Raw genomic sequence first — 27,288 nt, 5'->3', positions numbered from 1 at the left:
ACATGGAAAAAAAATTGTGCATTTCAGTTTTAATTAATCTGTTCTATTTTGGTGTCACTACATCGAGGTCTTGAATTGCGCTTAGTCTCGCTCCTCCCCTGAGACCAGTTTGCCACAAAGACCCAGGGGCTTACATCCCCAACAACACAGCTCTCATGATCGAGGGAGCACTCAAACCCTCTAAGTTTAAGGGTTTGCAGTTCGATCTACTGCTTCTCCACATGTTGACATGTCTTTGGACAGGATGCAGCTTGCACGAGAAGAGACAGCTGTGTGTGATATTATAATCTAGGTTTAAGGTTTTATATAAAAGGTGTGTAAGTGTAGACTATTTACCATGTTAATATCATTTTTGAATTTGACCATAGTAAAAAAAAAAAAAAAAAAAAAAAAAAAAGTTATTTTCTACATAGATGATAAATTATGCTCTTTCCAAAACCAGAGGTTTCATCTTTTGCTGTCCGTTCAAAATAACGCACCATAAAGGCCTTTTTGTAGTGGATATGCTTTCCTGATCTGGAGGCTATATCCTTCTTTAAGTAAGTAAGTAATCTTTATTTGTACAGCGCCTTTACAGGTACAATAGAAAAACGTAGTTAAGTACATAAAAGTATAAGTTTAAAAAGGCCAAAGCAACTCAGTGACAATCATAACAGCCCAAGACAATTAAGAAAATTATTAATATGCAGACTATGGTTTCATAGTGTTTGGAGCAAGCAGCCAGCCACATCCGTATAGGAAAGACAGGGCAGAAATGAGTCATTGTAATTAAAAGAGCTACAATTGGTTATGTGTGGATTCATGAATACCCACTTACAAATATATATGTACAATGTCTATGGAAAATAATTAAGTTTAGGGGACAATAAAGTTAATGTCTAAGTTCACTCAATTCAATCCAGTTCAGTTCAGTTTTATTTACATACGTATGTATATAGCACCAAATCACAACAAATGTCATCTCAAAGCATTTCAGTCTAAGAATATACATACAGTGTCAGGACCAGACAGAGGAGGACCACAAATGCGTCACGTTTAAACAGTTTATTTAGGTTTGAGGAAAAGGGAAAGGGACTTGGGGCCGACTCGGGTATCGAAACCAGGTGGCTGGCTTGGCAGGCTGGTGTGCTAACCACTGTGCTATGGTCCAGGTACCTGTGTGTGTCCCCCAGTGCTTGAGCATCGTCTCGTGTAGGTGGTTGTGGTGGTAGGTCCGAGCTCACTCGCCACGGGGCTGGGAGTTCTGGGGGTGAACACACACACACAACAGGAAAGATGACCAAAGCGGCAGTACAGTCAAGGGCAATGCAGAAATCGTGGTAGGTAGGCGGAAGGCAGGTCAACATTACCGGGGCAGGAGATTAGAGAGGATTTCAGGCAGAAGGCAGGTCGGGTTTTCAAGGACTGGAGATCAGGCAGGGTTTCAGAGCAGGTCCGGGTTTGTCAACATGAGTCAGAGTTCTTTTGCCAGGGAACAGGAATCAGGAGCGTGTTTGCAGATGGTCTGACAGAGTGGAACTGAAAACCAGAGCTTTATATACAGGGGTTAATGGCAGAGTGAATGCAGGTGTAGCAATTAAGCAGAGCAGAGTGAGAGTTAATTGAAAGCACAAGTGCTTGTTACCAGGAGCCAGGGGAGAGACCATGACATACAGAGTCAATTGAAAACTAGAAAGCTGCAAGCAGCTGTGAGCGGGACCGAGGTGTGCGTACGTTGGGATGTGCGTACGTTGGGGCATGCACATGACGCTGGAGCTGCAGCTCTGCCCACACGCACAATATCCTCTGCGTACGTACGAGCACATAAAAACCCCAATGCGGAGGGGTTTTTGAAAATTTCTAGGGGGCGCCAATGAGCCATTTTTCTCCGCCTACACACGATACCCTTTACATACGTACGAGGTCGACAGGGTGGACGTGTGTGCCAAGTTTCATGACCTTGAGATGATGATAAGGCTTTCAAATCACAAACGCCATCACACGATTTTCACCACCTGGCCACGCCCACACCGTTCAGAGTTTTGAAAAGTTTTTCAATTAATTTTTCCCCCGTGTCTTAAGAGTAACCTGGCCAAGTTTGAAGATTTTAGCATAAAATATGTAGGAGGAGTTTGATCAAATGCGAGGTGTGAAAAAAAAGAGACGTTTCCGACCACCATTAGGTGGCGCTGTAGGTGGATGTCACTATGTTATATGTGCGCGTTCAGGCTGGGTCCAGCAATCACCGTATGAAGTTTGGGACAGATTGGATAATGTATGTGGGAGTTATAAGCGACTTAATTTTTTATGGCGGGTCATAAATTTGAGGCGTCGCCACGGCCACACCCTTTAAGTTTTAAAAAAGTTGGCCAATGATTTTTTCGGCCCATGTCCTAAGAGTAACCTGGCCAAGTTTGAAGCTTGTAGCATGAAATCTGTAGGAGGAGTTTGATCAAATGCGAGGTGTGGAAAAAAAAAGACACTTCCAACCACCAGCAGGTGGCGCTATAGGTGGATGTCACTATTTTATATGTGCGCGTTCAAGCTGGGTCCAGCAATCACCGGTTGAACTTTGGGAAAGATTGGATTATGTATGTGGAAGTTATAAGCGACTTCATTTTTCGTGGCGAGTGATGGCGAGTCATCAAACTTTGAGGCGTCGCCACGGCCACGCCCTTTAAGTTTTGAAAAAGTTGGCCAATGAATTTTTCCCTCCATGTCTTAAGAGTAACCTGGCCAAGTTTCAAGTCTGTAGCATGAAATCTGTAGGACAAGTTCGATCTTATGCAAGGCGTGGAATCGGTCAAAAATGGCACGAAAACGCACTTTCCATCCAAAATGGCCGCCTTCCTGTGGACGTGGGACCATGGCGGCAAAAGACTGTTTTGTGCGTCTGGGCATGATGAATGAGTGTACCGAATTTCATTGTCCTACGCGAAACTAACCCCATTGCGGGCACCATTTTTAAGCATTGTAGGGGGCGCTACAGAGTCAATGAGCAACTCCCAAAAATATAAAGTTTAGATTCTTTCATGTCGTCGACTGGCAGGTGGCGCTCGCAAAATTTCCTGAGTTTTCGCATACCTTTTGCAAAGAATAAGAAAGAATAACGGAGGAGAAAAATAATAATCCTTACAGATACAATAGGGTCCTTGCAGTTTCACTGCTCGGTCCCTAATAATAAACCTTACAGATACAATAGGGTCCTTGCAGTTTCACTGCTCGGTCCCTAATAATAATAATAATAACTAGAAAGCTGCAAGCAGCTGTGAGCGGGACCGAGGTGTGCGTACGTTGGGATGTGCGTACGTTGGGGCATGCGCTGGACGCTTGAGCTGCAGCTCTGCCCAAACGCACGATACCCTCTGCGTACTTACGAGCACATAAAAACCCAAATGCGGAGGTGTTTTTGAAAATTTCTAGGGGGCGCCACTGAGCCATTTTGCTCTGCCCACACACGATACCCTTTACATACGTACGAGGTCATCAGGGTGGACGTGTGTGCCAAGTTTCATGACCTTGCGATCATGATAAGGCTTTCAAATCACAAACGCCATCACTTGATTTTCACCGCCTGGCCACGCCCACACCGTTCAGAGTTTGGAAAAGTGTCTCCATGAATTTTTCCCCACATGACTTAAGAGTAACCTGGCCAAGTTTGAAGCTTGTGGCATTAAATCTGTAGGAGGAGTTTGAAAAAATGTGACGTGCGGAAAAAAAAGAGGTTTCCAACCACCAGCAGGTGGCGCTATAGGAGGATGTCACTATGATAATATGTACGCGTTCAGGTCGGGTCCAGCATTCAACGTATGAAGTTTGGGACAGATTGGATAATGAGTGTGGAAATTATAAGCGACTTAATTTTTTATGGCGCGTCATAAATTTGAGGCGTCGCCACGGCCACGCCCTTTAAGTTTTGAAAAAGTTGGCCAATGATTTTTTCGGCCCATGTCTTAAGAGTAGCCTGGCCAAGTTTGAATCGTTTAGCATTAAATATGTAGGAGGAGTTCGATCAAATGCGAGGTGTGGAAAAAAAAAAGACATTTCCAACCACCAGCAGGTGGCGCTATAGGTGGATGTCACTATTTTATAGGTGCGCGTTCAGGCTGGGTCCAGCAATCACAGTTTGAACTTTGGGAAAGATTGGATTATGTATGTGGAAGTTATAAGCGACTTAATTTTTTGTGGCGAGTGATGGCGAGTCATCAAACTTTGAGGCGTTGCCACAGCCACACCCTTTAAGTTTTGAAAAAGTTGGCCAATGAATTTTTCCCCCCATGTCTTAAGACTAACCTGGCCAAGTTTCAAGTCTGTAGCATTAAATCTGTAGGACAAGTTCGATCTTATGCAAGGCGTGGAATCGGTCAAAAATGGCACGAAAACGCACTTTCCATCCAAAATGGCCGCCTTCCTGTGGACGTGGCACATTGGCGGCCTGAGACTTTTTTGTGCGTCTTGGCATGATGAATGAGTGTACCAAATTTCGTCGTCCTCCGCGAAACTAACCCCATTGCGGGCACCATTTTTAACCATCGTAGGGGGCGCTACAGAGTCAATGAGCGACTCCCAAAAATATAAAGTTTAGATTCTTTCATGTCGTCGACTGGCAGGTGGCGCTCGCAAAATTTCAAGAGTTTTCGCATACCTTTTGCAAAGAATAAGAATAATAATAATAATAACTAGAAAGCTGCAAGCAGCTGTGAGCGGGACCGAGTGTGCGTACGTTGGGATGTGCGCACGTTGGGATGTGCGCACGTTGGGCATGCGCTGGACGCCGTAGTTGCGCAGCTCTACCCACACGCACGATTCCCATTGTGTACGTACGAGCACACAATAACCCCAATGCATAGGGGTTTTTGAAAATTTCTAGGGGGCGCCACTGAGCCATTTTTCTCCGCCCACACACAATACCCTTTACATACGTACGAGGTCGTCAGGGTGGACGTGAGTACCAAGTTTCATGACTTTGCGATGATGAAAAGGCTTTCATATTGCAAACGCCATCACACGATTTTCACCTCTGGCCACGCCCACACCGTTCAGAGTTTGGAAAAGTTTCTCCATGAAGTTTTGCCCTCATGTCTTAAGAGTAACCTGGCCAAGTTTGAAGATTTTAGCATGAAATATGTAGGAGGAGTTTGATCAAATAAGAGGTGTGGAAAAAAATGAAGTTTCCAACCACCATTAGGTGGCGCTGTAGGTGGATATCACTTTTTTATATGTGCACGTTCAGGCTGGGTCCAGCATTCACCGTATGAAGTTTGGGACAGATTGGATAATGTATGTGGGAGTTATAAGCGACTTAATTTTTTATGGCGCGTCATAAATTTGAGGCGTCGCCACGGCCACGCCCTTTGAGGTTTGAAAAAGTTGGCCAATGATTTTTTCCCCCCATGTCTTAAGAGTAACCTGGCCAAGTTTGAAGCTTGTAGCATGAAATCTGTAGGAGGAGTTTGATCAAATAAGAGGTGTGGAAAAAAAAAGAAATTTCCAACCACCAGCAGGTGGCGCTGTAGGTGGATATCACTTTTTTGTATGTACACATTCAGGCTGGGTCCAGCAGTCACCGTATGAAGTTTGGGACAGATTGGATAATGTTTGTGGGAGTTATAAGCGACTTGATTTTTTATGGCGAGTCATAAATTTGAGGTGTCGCCACGGCCACGCCCTTTAAGTTTTGAAAAAGTTGGCCAAAGATTTTTTCGGCCCATGTCTTAAGAGCAACCTGGCCAAGTTTGAAGGTTTTTGCATTAAACATGTAGGAGGAGTTCGATCAAATGCGAGGTGTGGAAAAAAAAAGACATTTCCATCCACCAGCAGGTGGCGCTATAGGTGGATGTCACTATTTTATATGTGAGCTTTCAGTCTGGGTCCAGCATTCACCGTATGAAGTTTGGGACAGATTGGATAATGTATGTGGGAGTTATAAGCGACTTCATTTTTCGTGGCGAGTGATGGCGAGTCATCAAACTTTGAGGCGTCTCCACGGCCACGCCCTTTAAGTTTTGAAAAAGTTGGCCAATGAATTTTTCCCTCCATGTCTTAAGAGTAACCTGGCCAAGTTTGAAGTCTGTAGCATTAAATCTGTAGGACAAGTTCGATCTTATACAAGGTGTGGAATCGGTCAAAAATGGCACGAAAACGCACTTTCCATCCAAAATGGCTGACTTCCTGTGGACGTGGGACCATGGCGGCCTGAGACTTTTTTGTGCGTCTTGGCATGATGAATGAGTGTACCGAATTTCGTCGTCCCACGCGAAACTAATCCTATTGCGGGGACAATTTTTAAGCATCGTAGGGGGCGCTACAGAGCCAATGAGCGACTCCCAAAAATATAAAGTTTAGATTCTTTCATGTCGTCGACTGGCAGGTGGTGCTCGCAAAATTTCCTGAGTTTTCGCATACCTTTTGCAAAGAATAAGAAAGAATAATAATAATAATAATAAACCTTACAGATACAATAGGGTCCTTGCAGTTTCACTGCTCGGTCCCTAACTAGAAAGCTGCAAGCAGCTGTGAGCGGGACCGAGTGTGCGTACGTTGGGATGTGCGCACGTTGGGCATGCGCTGAACACCGTAGACGCGCAGCTCTGCCCACACGCACGATACCCTCTGCGTACGTATGAGCACATAATAACCCCAATGCGGAGGGTTTTTTGAAAATTTCTAGGGGGCGCCACTGAGCCATTTTTTTCCGCCCACACACAATACCCTTTACATACGTACAAGGTCGTCAGGGTGGACGTGAGTACCAAGTTTCATGACTTTGCGATGATGATAAGGCTTTCATATTGCAAACGCCATCACACGATTTTCACCTCTGGCCACGCCCACACCGTTCAGAGTTTGGAAAAGTTTCTCCATGAAGTTTTGCCCTCATGTCTTAAGAGTAACCTGGCCAAGTTTGAAGATTTTAGCATGAAATATGTAGTAGGAGTTTGATCAAATAAGAGGTGTGGAAAAAAATGAAGCTTCCAACCACCATTAGGTGGCGCTGTAGGTGGATATCACTTTTTTATATGTGCACGTTCAGGCTGGGTCCAGCATTCACCGTATGAAGTTTGGGACAGATTGGATAATGTATGTGGGAGTTATAAGCGACTTAATTTTTTATGGCGCGTCATAAATTTGAGGCGTCGCCACGGCCACGCCCTTTGAGGTTTGAAAAAGTTGGCCAATGATTTTTTTCCCCCATGTCTTAAGAGTAACCTGGCCAAGTTTGAAGCTTGTAGCATGAAATCTGTAGGAGGAGTTTGATCAAATAAGAGGTGTGGAAAAAAAAAGAAATTTCCAACCACCAGCAGGTGGCGCTGTAGGTGGATATCACTTTTTTGTATGTACACATTCAGGCTGGGTCCAGCAGTCACAGTATGAAGTTTGGGACAGATTGGATAATGTTTGTGGGAGTTATAAGCGACTTGATTTTTTATGGCGAGTCATAAATTTGAGGTGTCGCCACGGCCACGCCCTTTAAGTTTTGAAAAAGTTGGCCAATGATTTTTTCGGCCCATGTCTTAAGAGCAACCTGGCCAAGTTTGAAGGTTTTTGCATTAAATATGTAGGAGGAGTTCGATCAAATGCGAGGTGTGGAAAAAAAAAGACATTTCCATCCACCAGCAGGTGGCGCTATAGGTGGATGTCACTATTTTATATGTGAGCTTTCAGTCTGGGTCCAGCATTCACCGTATGAAGTTTGGGACAGATTGGATAATGTATGTGGGAGTTATAAGCGACTTCATTTTTCGTGGCGAGTGATGGCGAGTCATCAAACTTTGAGGCGTCGCCACGGCCACGCCCTTTAAGTTTTGAAAAAGTTGGCCAATGAATTTTTCCCTCCATGTCTTAAGAGTAACCTGGCCAAGTTTGAAGTCTGTAGCATTAAATCTGTAGGACAAGTTCGATCTTATACAAGGCGTGGAATCGGTCAAAAATGGCACGAAAACGCACTTTCCATCCAAAATGGCCGACTTCCTGTGGACGTGGGACCATGACGGCCTGAGACTTTTTTGTGCGTCTTGGCATGATGAATGAGTGTACCGAATTTCGTCTTCCCACGCGAAACTAATCCTATTTCGGGGACAATTTTTAAGCATCGTAGGGGGCGCTACAGAGCCAATGAGCGACTCCCAAAAATATAAAGTTTAGATTCTTTCATGTCGTCGACCGGCACATGGCGCTCGCAAAATTTCCTGAGTTTTCGCATACCTTTTGCAAAGAATAAGAAAGAATAACTAGAAAGCTGCAAGCAGCTGTGAGCGGGACCGAGGTGTGCGTACGTTGGATGTGCGCACGTTGGGGCATGCGCTGGATGCCGTAGACGCGCAGCTCTGCCCACACGCACGATACCCTCTGCGTACGTACGAGCACATAATAACCCCAATGCGGAGGGGTTTTTGAAAATTTCTAGGGGGCGCCACTGAGCCATTTTGCTCCGCCCACACACAATACCCTTTACATACATACGAGGTCGTCAGGGTGGACGTGTGTGCCAAGTTTCATGACTTTACGATGATGATAAGGCTTTCATATTACAAACAGCATCACACGATTTTCACCTCTGGCCACGCCCACACCGTTCAGAGTTTGGAAAAGTTTCCCCATGAAGTTTTGCCGTCATGTCTTAAGAGTAACCTGGCCAAGTTTAAAGATTTTAGCATGAAATATGTAGGAGGAGTTTGATCAAATAAGAGGCCTGGAAAAAAATGAAGTTTCCAACCACCATTAGGTGGCGCTGTAGGTGGATATCACTTTTTTGTATGTGCACGTTCAGGCTGGGTCCAGCATTCACCGTATGAAGTTTGGGACAGATTGGATAATGTATGTGGGAGTTATAAGCGACTTAATTTTTTATGGCGCGTCATTAATTTGAGGTGTCGCCACGGCCACGCCCTTTAAGTTTTGAAAAAGTTGGCCAATGATTTTTTCGGCCCATGTGTTAAGAGCAACCTGGCCAAGTTTGAAGGTTTTTGTATTAAATATGTAGGAGGAGTTCGATCAAATGCGAGGTGTGGAAAAAAAAAGACATTTCCAACCACCAGCAGGTGGCGCTATAGGTGGATGTCACTATTTTATATGTGAGCTTTCAGGCTGGGTCCAGCATTCACCGTTTGAAGTTTGGGACAGATTGGATAATATATGTGGGAGTTATAAGCGACTTCAATTTTCGTGGCGAGTGATGGCGAGTCATCAAACTTTGAGGCGTCGCCACGGCCACGCCCTTTAAGTTTTGAAAAGTTGGCCAATGAATTTTTCCCTCCATGTCTTAAGAGTAAACTGGCCAAGTTTGAAGTCTATAGCATTAAATCTGTAGGACAAGTTCGATCTTAAGCAAGGCGTGGAATCGGTCAAAAATGGCACGAAAACGCACTTTCCATCCAAAATGGCCGCCTTCCTGTGTACGTGGGACCATGGCGGCAAGAGACTTTTTTTTGCGTCTGGGCATGATGAATGAGTGTACCAAATTTCGTCGTCCCACGCGAAACTAATCCTATTAAGGGGACCATTTTTAAGCATCATAGGGGGCGCTACAGAGTCAATGAGCGACTCCCAAAAATATAAAGTTTAGATTCTTTCATGTCGTCGACCGGCACGTGGCGCTCGCAAAATTTCATGAGTTTTCGCATACCTTTTGCAAAGAATAAGAAAGAATAATAATAACTAGAAAGCTGCAAGCAGCTGTGAGCGGGACCGAGTGTGCGTACGTTGGGATGTACAAACGTTGGCTATGCGCTGGACGCCGTAGTTGCGCAGCTCTGCCCACACGCATGATTCCCATTGCGTACGTACGAGCACACAATAACCCCAATGCATAGGGGTTTTTGAAAATTTCTAGGGGGCGCCACTGAGCCATTTTGCTCCGCCCACACACAATACCCTTTACATACGTACGAGGTCGTCAGGGTGGACGTGTGTACCAAGTTTCATGACTTTGCGATGATGATAAGGCTTTCATATCACAAAAGCCATCACACGATTTTCACCTCTGGCCACGCCCACACCGTTCAGAGTTTGGAAAAGTTTCTCCATGAATTTTTGCCCCCATGTCTTAAGAGTAACATGGCCAAGTTTGAAGCTTGTAGCATTAAATCTGTAGGAGGAGTTTGAGGTGTGGAAAAAAAAGACTTTTCCGACCACCAGCAGGTGGCGCTGTAGGTGGATGTCAGTATTTTATATGTGCGTGTTCAGGCTGGGTCGAGCAATCACCGTATGATGTTTGGGAAAGATTGGATAATGTATGTGGGAGTTATAAGCGACTTAATTTTTCATGGCGAGTCATAAATTTGAGGCGTCGCCACGGCCACGCCCTTTGAGGTTTGAAAAAGTTGGCCAATGATTTTTTCATCCCATGTCTTAAGAGTAACCTGGCCAAGTTTGAAGCTTGTAGCATGAAATCTGTAGGAGGAGTTTGATCAAATGTGAGGTGTGAAAACAAAAAGACATTTCCAACCACCAGCAGGTGGCGCTGTAGGTGGATGTCTCTATTTTATATGTACACATTCAGGCTGGGTCCAGCATTCACCGTATGAAGTTTGGGACAGATTGGATAATGTTTGTGGGAGTTATAAGCGACTTAATTTTTTATGGCGAGTTATAAATTTGAGGCGTCGCCACGGCCACGCCCTTTGAGGTTTGAAAAAGTTGGCCAATGATTTTTTCCCCCCATGTCTTAAGAGTAACCTGGCCAAGTTTGAAGCTCGTAGCATGAAATCTGTAGGAGGAGTTTGATCAAATGCGAGGTGTGGAAAAAAAAAGACATTTCCAACCACCAGCAGGTGGCGCTATAGGTGGATGTCACTATTTTATATGTGAGCTTTCAGTCTGGGTCCAGCATTCACCGTATGAAGTTTGGGACAGATTGGATAATATATGTGGGAGTTATAAGCGACTTCATTTTTCGTGGCGAGTGATGGCGAGTCATCAAACTTTGAGGCGTCGCCACGGCCACGCCCTTTAAGTTTTGAAAAAGTTGGCCAATGAATTTTTCCCTCCATGTCTTAAGAGTAACCTGGCCAAGTTTGAAGTCTGTAGCATTAAATCTGTAGGACAAGTTCGATCTTATACAAGGTGTGGAATCGGTCAAAAATGGCACGAAAACGCACTTTCCATCCAAAATGGCCGACTTCCTGTGGACGTGGGACCATGGCGGCCTGAGACTTTTTTGTGCGTCTTGGCATGATGAATGAGTGTACCGAATTTCGTCGTCCCACGCGAAACTAATCCTATTGTGGAGACCATTTTTAAGCATTATAGGGGGCGCTACAGAGCCAATGAGCGACTCCCAAAAATATAAAGTTTAGATTCTTTCATGTCGTCGACTGGCAGGTGGCGCTCGCAAAATTTCCTGAGTTTTCGCATACCTTTTGCAAAGAATGAGAAAGAAAGAACGAGCACACAATAACCCCAATGCATAGGGGTTTTTGAAAATTTCTAGGGGGCGCCACTGAGCCATTTTGCTCCGCCCACACACAATACCCTTCACATACGTACGAGGTCATCAGGGTGGACGTGTGTACCAAGTTTCATGACTTTACGATGATGATAAGGCTTTCATATTACAAACGCCATCACACGATTTTCACCTCTGGCCACGCCCACACCGTTCAGAGTTTGGAAAAGTTTCTCCATGGAGTTTTGCCCTCATGTCTTAAGAGTAACCTAGCCAAGTTTGAAGATTTTAGCATGAAATATGTAGGAGGAGTTTGATCAAATAAGAGGTGTGGAAAAAAAATGAAGTTTCCGACCACCATTAGGTGGCGCTGTAGGTGGATATCACTTTTTTGTATGTGCACGTTCAGGCTGTGTCCAGAATTCACCGTATGAAGTTTGGGACAGATTGGATAATGTATGTGGGAGTTATAAGCGACTTCATTTTTCGTGGCGAGTGATGGCGAGTCATCAAACTTTGAGGCGTCGCCACGGCAACGCCCTTTAAGTTTTGAAAAAGTTGGCCAATGAATTTTTCCCTCCATGTCTTAAGAGTAACCTGGCCAAGTTTGAAGTCTGTAGCATTAAATCTGTAGGACAAGTTCGATCTTATACAAGGTGTGGAATCGGTCAAAAATGGCACGAAAACGCACTTTCCATCCAAAATGGCCGACTTCCTATGGACGTGGGACCATGGCGGCCTGAGACTTTTTTGTGCGTCTTGGCATGATGAATGAGTGTACCGAATTTCGTCGTCCCACGCGAAACTAATCCTATTGCGGGGACAATTTTTAAGCATCGTAGGGGGCGCTACAGAGCCAATGAGCGACTCCCAAAAATATAAAGTTTAGATTCTTTCATGTCGTCGACCGGCACGTGGCGCTCGCAAAATTTCCTGAGTTTTTGCATACCTTTTGCAAAGAATAAGAAAGAAAGAATAATAATAATAATAAACCTTACAGATACAATAGGGTCCTTGCAGTTTCACTGCTCGGTCCCTAATAATAAACCTTACAGATACAATAGGGTCCTTGCAGTTTCACTGCTCGGTCCCTAATAATAACTAGAAAGCTGCAAGCAGCTGTGAGCGGGACCGAGGTGTGCGTACGTTGGGATGTGCGCATGTTGGGGCATGCGCTGGACGCTTGAGCTGCAGCTCTGCCCAAACGCACGATACCCTCTGCGTACTTACGAGCACATAAAAACCCAAATGCGGAGGTGTTTTTGAAAATTTCTAGGGGGCGCCACTGAGCCATTTTGCTCTGCCCACACACGATACCCTTTACATACGTACGAGGTCATCAGGGTGGACGTGTGTGCCAAGTTTCATGACCTTGCGATCATGATAAGGCTTTCAAATCACAAACGCCATCACATGATTTTCACCGCCTGGCCACGCCCACACCGTTCAGAGTTTGGAAAAGTGTCTCCATGAAGTTTTCCCCACATGACTCTAGAGTAACCTGGCCAAGTTTGAAGCTTGTAGCATTAAATCTGTAGGAGGAGTTTGAGGTGTGGAAAAAAAAGACGTTTCCAACCACCAGCAGGTGGCGCTATAGGTTTTTATCACTATGATAATATGTACGCGTTCAGGCTGGGTCCAGCAATAACCGTATGAAGTTTGGGACAGATTGGATAATGTATGTGAAAGTTATAAGCGACTTAATTTTTAATGGCGAGTCATAAATTTGAGGCGTCGCCACGGCCACGCCCTTTGAGGTTTGAAAAAGGTTCTCCATGAATTTTTTCCCCCATGTCTTAAGAGTAACCTGGCCAAGTTTGAAGTCTGTAGCATGAAATCTGTAGGACAAGTTCGATCAAATGCGAGGTGTAGGAAAAAAAAGAAGTTTCCGACCACCAGCAGGTGGCGCTATAGGTGGATGTCACTATGATAATATGTACGCGTTCAGGCTGGGTCCAGCATTCACCGTATGAAGTTTGGGACAGATTGGATAATGTATGTGGGAGTTATAAGCGACTTAATTTTTTGTGGCGAGTGATGGCGAGTCATCAAACTTTGAAGCGTCGCCACGGCCACGCCCTTTAAGTTTTGAAAGAGTTTCCCCATGAATTTTTCCCCCCATGTCTTAAGAGTAACCTGGCCAAGTTTGAAGCTTGTAGCATTAAATCTGTAGGACAAGTTCGATCTTATGCAAGGCGTGGAATCGGTCAAAAGTGGCACCAAAACGCACTTTCCATCCAAAATGGCCGCCTTCCTGTGGACGTGGGACCATGGCGACCCCAGACTTTTTTGTGCGTCTTGGCATGATGAATGAGTGTACCGAATTTCGTCGTCCCACGCGAAACTAATCCTATTGCGGGGACAATTTTTAAGCATCGTAGGGGGCGCTACAGAGCCAATGAGCGACTCCCAAAAATATAAAGTTTAGATTCTTTCATGTCGTCGACTGGCAGGTGGTGCTCGCAAAATTTCCTGAGTTTTCGCATACCTTTTGCAAAGAATAAGAAAGAATAATAATAATAATAATAAACCTTACAGATACAATAGGGTCCTTGCAGTTTCACTGCTCGGTCCCTAACTAGAAAGCTGCAAGCAGCTGTGAGCGGGACCGAGTGTGCGTACGTTGGGATGTGCGCACGTTGGGCATGCGCTGAACACCGTAGACGCGCAGCTCTGCCCACACGCACGATACCCTCTGCGTACGTATGAGCACATAATAACCCCAATGCGGAGGGTTTTTTGAAAATTTCTAGGGGGCGCCACTGAGCCATTTTTTTCCGCCCACACACAATACCCTTTACATACGTACAAGGTCGTCAGGGTGGACGTGAGTACCAAGTTTCATGACTTTGCGATGATGATAAGGCTTTCATATTGCAAACGCCATCACACGATTTTCACCTCTGGCCACGCCCACACCGTTCAGAGTTTGGAAAAGTTTCTCCATGAAGTTTTGCCCTCATGTCTTAAGAGTAACCTGGCCAAGTTTGAAGATTTTAGCATGAAATATGTAGTAGGAGTTTGATCAAATAAGAGGTGTGGAAAAAAATGAAGCTTCCAACCACCATTAGGTGGCGCTGTAGGTGGATATCACTTTTTTATATGTGCACGTTCAGGCTGGGTCCAGCATTCACCGTATGAAGTTTGGGACAGATTGGATAATGTATGTGGGAGTTATAAGCGACTTAATTTTTTATGGCGCGTCATAAATTTGAGGCGTCGCCACGGCCACGCCCTTTGAGGTTTGAAAAAGTTGGCCAATGATTTTTTTCCCCCATGTCTTAAGAGTAACCTGGCCAAGTTTGAAGCTTGTAGCATGAAATCTGTAGGAGGAGTTTGATCAAATAAGAGGTGTGGAAAAAAAAAGAAATTTCCAACCACCAGCAGGTGGCGCTGTAGGTGGATATCACTTTTTTGTATGTACACATTCAGGCTGGGTCCAGCAGTCACAGTATGAAGTTTGGGACAGATTGGATAATGTTTGTGGGAGTTATAAGCGACTTGATTTTTTATGGCGAGTCATAAATTTGAGGTGTCGCCACGGCCACGCCCTTTAAGTTTTGAAAAAGTTGGCCAATGATTTTTTCGGCCCATGTCTTAAGAGCAACCTGGCCAAGTTTGAAGGTTTTTGCATTAAATATGTAGGAGGAGTTCGATCAAATGCGAGGTGTGGAAAAAAAAAGACATTTCCATCCACCAGCAGGTGGCGCTATAGGTGGATGTCACTATTTTATATGTGAGCTTTCAGTCTGGGTCCAGCATTCACCGTATGAAGTTTGGGACAGATTGGATAATGTATGTGGGAGTTATAAGCGACTTCATTTTTCGTGGCGAGTGATGGCGAGTCATCAAACTTTGAGGCGTCGCCACGGCCACGCCCTTTAAGTTTTGAAAAAGTTGGCCAATGAATTTTTCCCTCCATGTCTTAAGAGTAACCTGGCCAAGTTTGAAGTCTGTAGCATTAAATCTGTAGGACAAGTTCGATCTTATACAAGGCGTGGAATCGGTCAAAAATGGCACGAAAACGCACTTTCCATCCAAAATGGCCGACTTCCTGTGGACGTGGGACCATGACGGCCTGAGACTTTTTTGTGCGTCTTGGCATGATGAATGAGTGTACCGAATTTCGTCTTCCCACGCGAAACTAATCCTATTTCGGGGACAATTTTTAAGCATCGTAGGGGGCGCTACAGAGCCAATGAGCGACTCCCAAAAATATAAAGTTTAGATTCTTTCATGTCGTCGACCGGCACATGGCGCTCGCAAAATTTCCTGAGTTTTCGCATACCTTTTGCAAAGAATAAGAAAGAATAACTAGAAAGCTGCAAGCAGCTGTGAGCGGGACCGAGGTGTGCGTACGTTGGATGTGCGCACGTTGGGGCATGCGCTGGATGCCGTAGACGCGCAGCTCTGCCCACACGCACGATACCCTCTGCGTACGTACGAGCACATAATAACCCCAATGCGGAGGGGTTTTTGAAAATTTCTAGGGGGCGCCACTGAGCCATTTTGCTCCGCCCACACACAATACCCTTTACATACATACGAGGTCGTCAGGGTGGACGTGTGTGCCAAGTTTCATGACTTTACGATGATGATAAGGCTTTCATATTACAAACAGCATCACACGATTTTCACCTCTGGCCACGCCCACACCGTTCAGAGTTTGGAAAAGTTTCCCCATGAAGTTTTGCCGTCATGTCTTAAGAGTAACCTGGCCAAGTTTAAAGATTTTAGCATGAAATATGTAGGAGGAGTTTGATCAAATAAGAGGCCTGGAAAAAAATGAAGTTTCCAACCACCATTAGGTGGCGCTGTAGGTGGATATCACTTTTTTGTATGTGCACGTTCAGGCTGGGTCCAGCATTCACCGTATGAAGTTTGGGACAGATTGGATAATGTATGTGGGAGTTATAAGCGACTTAATTTTTTATGGCGCGTCATTAATTTGAGGTGTCGCCACGGCCACGCCCTTTAAGTTTTGAAAAAGTTGGCCAATGATTTTTTCGGCCCATGTGTTAAGAGCAACCTGGCCAAGTTTGAAGGTTTTTGTATTAAATATGTAGGAGGAGTTCGATCAAATGCGAGGTGTGGAAAAAAAAAGACATTTCCAACCACCAGCAGGTGGCGCTATAGGTGGATGTCACTATTTTATATGTGAGCTTTCAGGCTGGGTCCAGCATTCACCGTTTGAAGTTTGGGACAGATTGGATAATATATGTGGGAGTTATAAGCGACTTCAATTTTCGTGGCGAGTGATGGCGAGTCATCAAACTTTGAGGCGTCGCCACGGCCACGCCCTTTAAGTTTTGAAAAGTTGGCCAATGAATTTTTCCCTCCATGTCTTAAGAGTAAACTGGCCAAGTTTGAAGTCTATAGCATTAAATCTGTAGGACAAGTTCGATCTTAAGCAAGGCGTGGAATCGGTCAAAAATGGCACGAAAACGCACTTTCCATCCAAAATGGCCGCCTTCCTGTGTACGTGGGACCATGGCGGCAAGAGACTTTTTTTTGCGTCTGGGCATGATGAATGAGTGTACCAAATTTCGTCGTCCCACGCGAAACTAATCCTATTAAGGGGACCATTTTTAAGCATCATAGGGGGCGCTACAGAGTCAATGAGCGACTCCCAAAAATATAAAGTTTAGATTCTTTCATGTCGTCGACCGGCACGTGGCGCTCGCAAAATTTCATGAGTTTTCGCATACCTTTTGCAAAGAATAAGAAAGAATAATAATAACTAGAAAGCTGCAAGCAGCTGTGAGCGGGACCGAGTGTGCGTACGTTGGGATGTACAAACGTTGGCTATGCGCTGGACGCCGTAGTTGCGCAGCTCTGCCCACACGCATGATTCCCATTGCGTACGTACGAGCACACAATAACCCCAATGCATAGGGGTTTTTGAAAATTTCTAGGGGGCGCCACTGAGCCATTTTGCTCCGCCCACACACAATACCCTTTACATACGTACGAGGTCGTCAGGGTGGACGTGTGTACCAAGTTTCATGACTTTGCGATGATGATAAGGCTTTCATATCACAAAAGCCATCACACGATTTTCACCTCTGGCCACGCCCACACCGTTCAGAGTTTGGAAAAGTTTCTCCATGAATTTTTGCCCCCATGTCTTAAGAGTAACATGGCCAAGTTTGAAGCTTGTAGCATTAAATCTGTAGGAGGAGTTTGAGGTGTGGAAAAAAAAGACTTTTCCGACCACCAGCAGGTGGCGCTGTAGGTGGATGTCAGTATTTTATATGTGCGTGTTCAGGCTGGGTCGAGCAATCACCGTATGATGTTTGGGAAAGATTGGATAATGTATGTGGGAGTTATAAGCGACTTAATTTTTCATGGCGAGTCATAAATTTGAGGCGTCGCCACGGCCACGCCCTTTGAGGTTTGAAAAAGTTGGCCAATGATTTTTTCATCCCATGTCTTAAGAGTAACCTGGCCAAGTTTGAAGCTTGTAGCATGAAATCTGTAGGAGGAGTTTGATCAAATGTGAGGTGTGAAAACAAAAAGACATTTCCAACCACCAGCAGGTGGCGCTGTAGGTGGATGTCTCTATTTTATATGTACACATTCAGGCTGGGTCCAGCATTCACCGTATGAAGTTTGGGACAGATTGGATAATGTTTGTGGGAGTTATAAGCGACTTAATTTTTTATGGCGAGTTATAAATTTGAGGCGTCGCCACGGCCACGCCCTTTGAGGTTTGAAAAAGTTGGCCAATGATTTTTTCCCCCCATGTCTTAAGAGTAACCTGGCCAAGTTTGAAGCTCGTAGCATGAAATCTGTAGGAGGAGTTTGATCAAATGCGAGGTGTGGAAAAAAAAAGACATTTCCAACCACCAGCAGGTGGCGCTATAGGTGGATGTCACTATTTTATATGTGAGCTTTCAGTCTGGGTCCAGCATTCACCGTATGAAGTTTGGGACAGATTGGATAATATATGTGGGAGTTATAAGCGACTTCATTTTTCGTGGCGAGTGATGGCGAGTCATCAAACTTTGAGGCGTCGCCACGGCCACGCCCTTTAAGTTTTGAAAAAGTTGGCCAATGAATTTTTCCCTCCATGTCTTAAGAGTAACCTGGCCAAGTTTGAAGTCTGTAGCATTAAATCTGTAGGACAAGTTCGATCTTATACAAGGTGTGGAATCGGTCAAAAATGGCACGAAAACGCACTTTCCATCCAAAATGGCCGACTTCCTGTGGACGTGGGACCATGGCGGCCTGAGACTTTTTTGTGCGTCTTGGCATGATGAATGAGTGTACCGAATTTCGTCGTCCCACGCGAAACTAATCCTATTGTGGAGACCATTTTTAAGCATTATAGGGGGCGCTACAGAGCCAATGAGCGACTCCCAAAAATATAAAGTTTAGATTCTTTCATGTCGTCGACTGGCAGGTGGCGCTCGCAAAATTTCCTGAGTTTTCGCATACCTTTTGCAAAGAATGAGAAAGAAAGAACGAGCACACAATAACCCCAATGCATAGGGGTTTTTGAAAATTTCTAGGGGGCGCCACTGAGCCATTTTGCTCCGCCCACACACAATACCCTTCACATACGTACGAGGTCATCAGGGTGGACGTGTGTACCAAGTTTCATGACTTTACGATGATGATAAGGCTTTCATATTACAAACGCCATCACACGATTTTCACCTCTGGCCACGCCCACACCGTTCAGAGTTTGGAAAAGTTTCTCCATGGAGTTTTGCCCTCATGTCTTAAGAGTAACCTAGCCAAGTTTGAAGATTTTAGCATGAAATATGTAGGAGGAGTTTGATCAAATAAGAGGTGTGGAAAAAAAATGAAGTTTCCGACCACCATTAGGTGGCGCTGTAGGTGGATATCACTTTTTTGTATGTGCACGTTCAGGCTGTGTCCAGAATTCACCGTATGAAGTTTGGGACAGATTGGATAATGTATGTGGGAGTTATAAGCGACTTCATTTTTCGTGGCGAGTGATGGCGAGTCATCAAACTTTGAGGCGTCGCCACGGCAACGCCCTTTAAGTTTTGAAAAAGTTGGCCAATGAATTTTTCCCTCCATGTCTTAAGAGTAACCTGGCCAAGTTTGAAGTCTGTAGCATTAAATCTGTAGGACAAGTTCGATCTTATACAAGGTGTGGAATCGGTCAAAAATGGCACGAAAACGCACTTTCCATCCAAAATGGCCGACTTCCTATGGACGTGGGACCATGGCGGCCTGAGACTTTTTTGTGCGTCTTGGCATGATGAATGAGTGTACCGAATTTCGTCGTCCCACGCGAAACTAATCCTATTGCGGGGACAATTTTTAAGCATCGTAGGGGGCGCTACAGAGCCAATGAGCGACTCCCAAAAATATAAAGTTTAGATTCTTTCATGTCGTCGACCGGCACGTGGCGCTCGCAAAATTTCCTGAGTTTTTGCATACCTTTTGCAAAGAATAAGAAAGAAAGAATAATAATAATAATAAACCTTACAGATACAATAGGGTCCTTGCAGTTTCACTGCTCGGTCCCTAATAATAAACCTTACAGATACAATAGGGTCCTTGCAGTTTCACTGCTCGGTCCCTAATAATAACTAGAAAGCTGCAAGCAGCTGTGAGCGGGACCGAGGTGTGCGTACGTTGGGATGTGCGCATGTTGGGGCATGCGCTGGACGCTTGAGCTGCAGCTCTGCCCAAACGCACGATACCCTCTGCGTACTTACGAGCACATAAAAACCCAAATGCGGAGGTGTTTTTGAAAATTTCTAGGGGGCGCCACTGAGCCATTTTGCTCTGCCCACACACGATACCCTTTACATACGTACGAGGTCATCAGGGTGGACGTGTGTGCCAAGTTTCATGACCTTGCGATCATGATAAGGCTTTCAAATCACAAACGCCATCACATGATTTTCACCGCCTGGCCACGCCCACACCGTTCAGAGTTTGGAAAAGTGTCTCCATGAAGTTTTCCCCACATGACTCTAGAGTAACCTGGCCAAGTTTGAAGCTTGTAGCATTAAATCTGTAGGAGGAGTTTGAGGTGTGGAAAAAAAAGACGTTTCCAACCACCAGCAGGTGGCGCTATAGGTTTTTATCACTATGATAATATGTACGCGTTCAGGCTGGGTCCAGCAATAACCGTATGAAGTTTGGGACAGATTGGATAATGTATGTGAAAGTTATAAGCGACTTAATTTTTAATGGCGAGTCATAAATTTGAGGCGTCGCCACGGCCACGCCCTTTGAGGTTTGAAAAAGGTTCTCCATGAATTTTTTCCCCCATGTCTTAAGAGTAACCTGGCCAAGTTTGAAGTCTGTAGCATGAAATCTGTAGGACAAGTTCGATCAAATGCGAGGTGTAGGAAAAAAAAGAAGTTTCCGACCACCAGCAGGTGGCGCTATAGGTGGATGTCACTATGATAATATGTACGCGTTCAGGCTGGGTCCAGCATTCACCGTATGAAGTTTGGGACAGATTGGATAATGTATGTGGGAGTTATAAGCGACTTAATTTTTTGTGGCGAGTGATGGCGAGTCATCAAACTTTGAAGCGTCGCCACGGCCACGCCCTTTAAGTTTTGAAAGAGTTTCCCCATGAATTTTTCCCCCCATGTCTTAAGAGTAACCTGGCCAAGTTTGAAGCTTGTAGCATTAAATCTGTAGGACAAGTTCGATCTTATGCAAGGCGTGGAATCGGTCAAAAGTGGCACCAAAACGCACTTTCCATCCAAAATGGCCGCCTTCCTGTGGACGTGGGACCATGGCGACCCCAGACTTTTTTGTTTGTCTGGGCATGATGAATGAGTGTACCGACTTTCGTCGTCCCACGCGAAACTAATCCTATTAAGGGGACCATTTTTATGCATCGTAGGGGGCGCTACAGAGCCAATGAGCGACTCCCAAAAATATAAAGTTTAGATTCTTTCATGTCGTCGACTAGCACGTGGCGCTCGCAAACTTTCCTGAGTTTTCGCATACCTTTTGCAAAGAATAAGAAGAAAGAATAACTAGAAAGCTGCAAGCAGCTGTGAGCGGGACCGAGGTGTGCGTACGTTGGGATGTGCGTACGTTGGGGAATGCGCTGAACGCCGTAGTCGCGCAGCTCTGCCCACACGCACGATACCCTCTGCGTTAGTACGAGCACATAATAACCCCAATGCGGAGGGGTTGTTGAAAATTTCTAGGGGGCGACACTGAGCCATTTTGCTCCGCCCACACACGATACCCTTTACATACGTACGAGGTCGACAGGGTGGACGTGTGTGCCAAGCTTCATGACTTTGCGATGATGATAAGGCTTTCAAATCAGAAACGCCATTACAAGATTTTCACCGCCTTGCTACGGCCACGCCCTTTGAGATTTGAAAAAGTTTCTCCATGAATTTTTCCCCCCATGTCTTAAGAGTAACCTGGCCAAGTTTCAAGTCTGTAGCATTAAATCTGTAGGACGAATTCGATAAAATGCGAGGTGTGGAAAAAAAAAGATGTTTCCAACCACCAGCAGGTGGCGCTATGGGTGGATGTCACTATGATAATATGTACCATTCAGGCTGGGTCCAGCATTCACCGTATGAAGTTTGGGACAGATTGGATAATGTATGTGGGAGTTATAAGCAACTTAATTTGTTGTGGCGAGTGATGGCGAGTCATCAAACTTTGAGGCGTCGCCACGCCCACGCCCTTTGAGGTTTGAAAAAGTTTCTCCATGAATTTTTCCCCCCATGTCTTAAGAGTAACCTGGCCAAGTTTGAAGTCTGTAGCATTAAATCTGTAGGACAAGTTCGATCTTATACAAGGTGTAGAATCGGTCAAAAATGGCACGAAAACGCACTTTCCATCAAAAATGGCCGACTTCCTGTGGATGTGGGACCATGGCGGCATGAGACTTTTTTGTGCGTCTGGGCATGATGAATGAGTGTACCGAATTTCGTCGTCCCACGCAAAACTAACCCCAATGTGTGGACCATTTTTAAGTACCCTAGGGGGCGCCACTGAGCCACTTTGCTCCGCCCACATACGATACCCTTCACATACGTACAAGGTGTTCAGGATGGACGTGTGTGCCAAGTTTCATGACGTTGTGATGATGATAAGGCTTTCAAATCACAAACACCATCACACGATTTTCACCGCCTGGCCACGCCCGAATTGTTCAGAGTTTGGAAAAGTTTCTCCATGAATTTTTGCCCCCATGTCTTAAGAGTAACCTGGCTAAGTTTGAAGCTTGTAGCATTAAATCTGTAGGAGGAATTTTATAAAATGTGAGGTGTGGCAAAAAAAGACATTTCCGACCACCAGCAGGTGGCGCTATAGGAGGATGTCACTATGATAATATGTACGCGTTCAAGCTGGGTCCAGCATTCACTGTATGAAGTTTGGGACAGATTGGATAATGAGTGTGGAAGTTATAAGCGAATTAATTCTTCATGGCGAGTCATAACTTTGAGGCGTCGCCACGGCCACGCCCTTTGAGGTTTGAAAAAGTTTCTCCATGACTCTTTCCCCCCATGTCTTAAGAGTAATCTGGCCAAGTTTCAAGCTTGTAGCATTAAATCTGTAGGACGAGTTCGATCAAATGCGAGATGTAGAAAAAAAGAGATGTTACCAACCCCCAGCAGGTGGCGCTATAGGTGGATGTCGTTATGATAATATGTACGCATTCAGGCTGGGTCCAGCATTCACCGTATGAAGTTTGGGACAGATTGGATAATGTATGTGGGAGTTATAAGCGACTTCATTTTTTGTGGCGAGTGATGGCGAGTCATCGAACTTTGAGGAGTTGCCACGCCCACGCCCTTTAAGTTTTGAAAAAGTTTCTCCATGAATTTTCCCCCCCATGTCTTAAGAGTAACCTGGTCAAGTTTGAAGTCTGTAGCATTAAATCTGTAGGACAAGTTCGATCTTAAGCAAGGCGTGGAATCGGTCAAAAATGGCACGAAAACGCACTTTCCATCCAAAATGGCCGCCTTCCTGTGTACGTGGGACCATGGCGGCAAGAGACTTTTTTGTGCGTCTGGGCATGGTGAATAAGTGTACCGAATTTCATTGTCCTACGCGAAACTAACCCCATTGCGGGCACCATTTTTAAGCATCATAGGGGGCGCTACAGAGCCAATGAGCAACTCCCAAAGATATAATGTTTAGATTCTTTCATGTCGTCGACTAGCACGTGGCGCTCGCAAAATTTCCTGAGTTTTCGCATACCTTTTGCAAAGAATAAGAAGAATAACTAGAAAGCTGCAAGCAGCTGTGAGCGGGACCGAGTGTGCGTACGTTGGGATGTGCGTACGTTGGGGCATGCGCTGGACGCTGGGGCTGTAGCTCTGCCCACACGCACGATATCCTCTGCGTACGTACGAGCACATAAAAACCCCAATGCGGAGTGGTTTTATGAAAATTTCTAGGGGGCGCCACTGAGCCATTTAGCACCGCCCACACACAATACTCTTTACATACGTACGAGGTCGACAAGGCGGACGTGTGTACCAAGTTTCATGACTTTGCGATGATGATAAGGCTTTCAAATCACAAACGCCATCACACGATTTTCACCTCTGGCCACGCCCACACCGTTCAGAGTTTGGAAAAGTTTCTCCATGAAGTTTTCCCCCCATGTCTTAAGAGCAACCTGGCCAAGTTTGAAGGTTTTTGCATGAAATCTGTAGGAGGAGTTCGATCAAATGCGAGGTGTGGAAAAAAAAGACATTTCCAACCACCAGCAGGTGGCGCTATAGGTGGATGTCACTATTTTATATGTACACATTCAGGCTGGGTCCAGCATTCACCGTATGAAGTTTGGGACGGATTGGATAATGTTTGTGGGAGTTATAAGCGACTTAATTTTTTATGGCGAGTCAGAAATTTGAGGCGTCGCCACGGCCACGCCCTTTGAGGTTTGAAAAAGTTGGCCAATGATTTTTTCCCCCCATGTCTTAAGAGCAACCTGGCCAAGTTTGAAGCTTGTAGCATTAAATATGTAGGAGGAGTTTGATCAAATGCGAGGTGTGGAAAAAAAAAGACATTTCCAACCACCAGCAGGTGGCGCTATAGGTGGATGTCACTATTTTATATGTGAGCTTTCAATCTGGGTCCAGCATTCACCGTATGAAGTTTGGGACAGATTGGATAATATATGTGGGAGTTATAAGCGACTTAATTTTTCGTGGCGAGTGATGGCGAGTCATCAAACTTTGAGGCGTCGCCACGGCCACGCCCTTTAAGTTTTGAAAAAGTTGGCCAATGAATTTTTCCCTCCATGTCTTAAGAGTAACCTGGCCAAGTTTGAAGTCTGTAGCATGAAACCTGTAGGACAAGTTCGATCTTAAGCAAGGCGTGAAATTGGGCAAAAATGGCACGAAAACGCACTTTCCATCCAAAATGGCCACCTTCCTGTGTACGTGGGACCATGGCGGCATGAGACTTTTTTGTGCGTCTGGGCATGATGAATGAGTGTACCGAATTTCGTCGTCCCACGCGAAACTAATCCTATTAAGGGGATAATTTTTATGCATCATAGAGGGCGCTACAGAGCCAATGAGCGACTCCCAAAGATATAAAGTTTAGATTCTTTCATGTCGTCGACTAGCACGTGGCGCTCGCAAAATTTCCTGAGTTTTCGCATACCTTTTGCAAAGAATAAGAAAGAAAGAATAATAATAATAATTAGAAAGCTGCAAGCAGCTGTGAGCGGGACCGAGGTGTGCGTATTTTGGGATGTGCGCACGTTGGGGCATGCGCTGGACGCTGGAGCCGCAGCTCTGCCCACACACACGATACCCTCTGCGTACGTACGAGCACATAATAACTCCAATGCGGAGGGGTTTTTGAAAATTTCTAGGGGGCGCCACTGAGCCATTTTGCTCCGCCCACACACGATACCCTTTACATACGTACGAGGTCATCAGGGTGGACGTGTGTGCCAAGTTTCATTAAGTTGCGATGATGATAAGGCTTTCAAATCACAAACGCCATCACACGATTGTCACCGCCTGGCCACGCCCACACCGTTCAGAGTTTGGAAAAGCCTCTTAAGAGTTTTCTTCCCCCCTAGCTTAAGAGTAACCTGGCCAAGTTTGAAGATTTTAGCATGAAATATGTAGGAGGAGTTTGATCAAATGCGAGGTGTGAAAAAAAAAGATGTTTCCAACCACCAGCAGGTGGCGCTATGGGTGGATGTCACTATGATAATATGTACGCGTTCAGGCTGGGTCCAGCATTCACCGTATGAAGTTTGGGACAGATTGGATAATGTGTGGGAGTTATAAGCAACTTAATTTATTGTGGCGAGTGATGGCGAGTCATCAAACTTTGAGGCGTCGCCACGCCCACGCCCTTTGAGGTTTGAAAAAGTTTCTCCATGAATTTTTCCCCCCATGTCTTAAGATTAACCTGGCCAAGTTTGAAGTCTGTAGCATTAAATCTGTAGGACAAGTTCGATCTTATACAAGGTGTAGAATCGGTCAAAAATGGCACGAAAACGCACTTTCCATCCAAAATGGCCGACTTCCTGTGGAAGTGGGACCATGGCGGCATGAGACTTTTTTGTGCGTCTGGGCATGATGAAGGAGTGTACCGATTTTCGTTGTCCCACGTGAAAGTAAGCCCAATGCGGGGACCATTTTTATGCATTATAGGGGGCGCTACAGAGTCAATGAGCGACTCCCAAAAATATAACGTTTAGATTCTTTCATGTCGTCGACTGGCAGGTGGCGCTCGCAAAATTTCATGAGTTTTCGAGCACCTTTTGCAAAGAATAAGAAAGAATAACGGAGGAGGAGAAAAAAAACTAGAAAGCTGCAAGCAGCTGTGAGCGGGACCGAGGTGTGCGTAGGTTGGATGTGCGCACGTTGGGCATGCGCTGGACGCTGTAGGCGCGCAGCTCTGCCCACACGCACGATATCCTCTTCGTACGTACGAGCACATAATATTCCCAATGCGGAGGGGTTTTTGAAAATTTCTAGGGGGCGCCACTGAGCCATTTTGATCCGCCCCCACACGATACCCTTTACATATGTACGAGGTCGTCAGGGTGGACGTGTGTGCCAAGTTTCATGACCTTGAGATAATGATAAGTCTTTCAAATCACAAACGCTATCACAAGATTTTCACCTCCTGGCCACGCCCCCACCGTTAAGAGCTTGTAAAAGTTTCTCAAGAGTTTTCTTCCCCCCTAGCTTAAGAGTAATCTGGCCAAGTTTGGAGCTGTTACCATAAAATCTGTAGGAGGAGTTCGATCAAATGCGAGTTGTTGAAATAAAAAGATGTTTCCGATCACCAGTAGGTGGCGCTGTAGGTGTATATCACTATCTTATATGTGCCCGTTCAAGCTGGGTCCAGCAATCACTGTATGAAGTTTGGGACAGATTGGATAATGTATGTGGGAGTTATAAGCGACTTAATTTTTTATGGCGCGTCATAAATTTGAGGCGTCGCCACGGCCACGCCCTTTGAGTTTTGAAAAAGTTTCTCCATGATTCTTTCCCCCCATGTCTTTAGAGTAACCTGGCCAAGTTTGAAGTCTGTAGCATCAAATCTGTAGGACGAGTTCGATCAAATGCGAGGTGTGGAAAAAAAAAGACGTTTCCGACCACCAGCAGGTGGCGCAATAGGTGGATGATACTATGATAATATGTACGCGTTCAAGCTGGGTCCAGCATTCACCGTATGAAGTTTGAGACAGATTGGATAATGTATGTGAGAGTTATAAGCGACTTAATGTTTTGTGGCGAGTGATGGCGAGTCATCAAACTTTGAAGCATCGTCACGGCCACGCCCTTTAAGTTTTGAAAAAGTTTCTCAATGAATTTTTCCCTCCATGTCTTAAGAGTAACCTGGCCAAGTTTGAAGTCTATAGCATTAAATCTGTAGGACAAGTTCGATCTTATGCAAGGTGTGGAATCGGTCAAAAATGGCACGAAAACGCACTTTCCATCCAAAATGGCCGC

The 27,288-nt window shown here is 45.2% G+C and overlaps 1 protein-coding gene across 4 annotated transcripts in view; it reads left to right on the top strand.

The window, feature by feature from the left end:
* Window positions 1-27,288, top strand: part of LOC142390074 (rho guanine nucleotide exchange factor 10-like protein) — a 201,216-nt gene that overhangs the window by 54,425 nt on the left and 119,503 nt on the right. The gene's annotated exons all lie outside the window — the stretch shown is intronic.

The sequence above is a fragment of the Odontesthes bonariensis genome, chromosome 10, assembly GCF_027942865.1.
Source record: "Odontesthes bonariensis isolate fOdoBon6 chromosome 10, fOdoBon6.hap1, whole genome shotgun sequence".
NCBI lineage: Eukaryota > Metazoa > Chordata > Actinopteri > Atheriniformes > Atherinopsidae > Odontesthes > Odontesthes bonariensis.
This window is presented reverse-complemented; position numbering and strand designations above follow the sequence as displayed.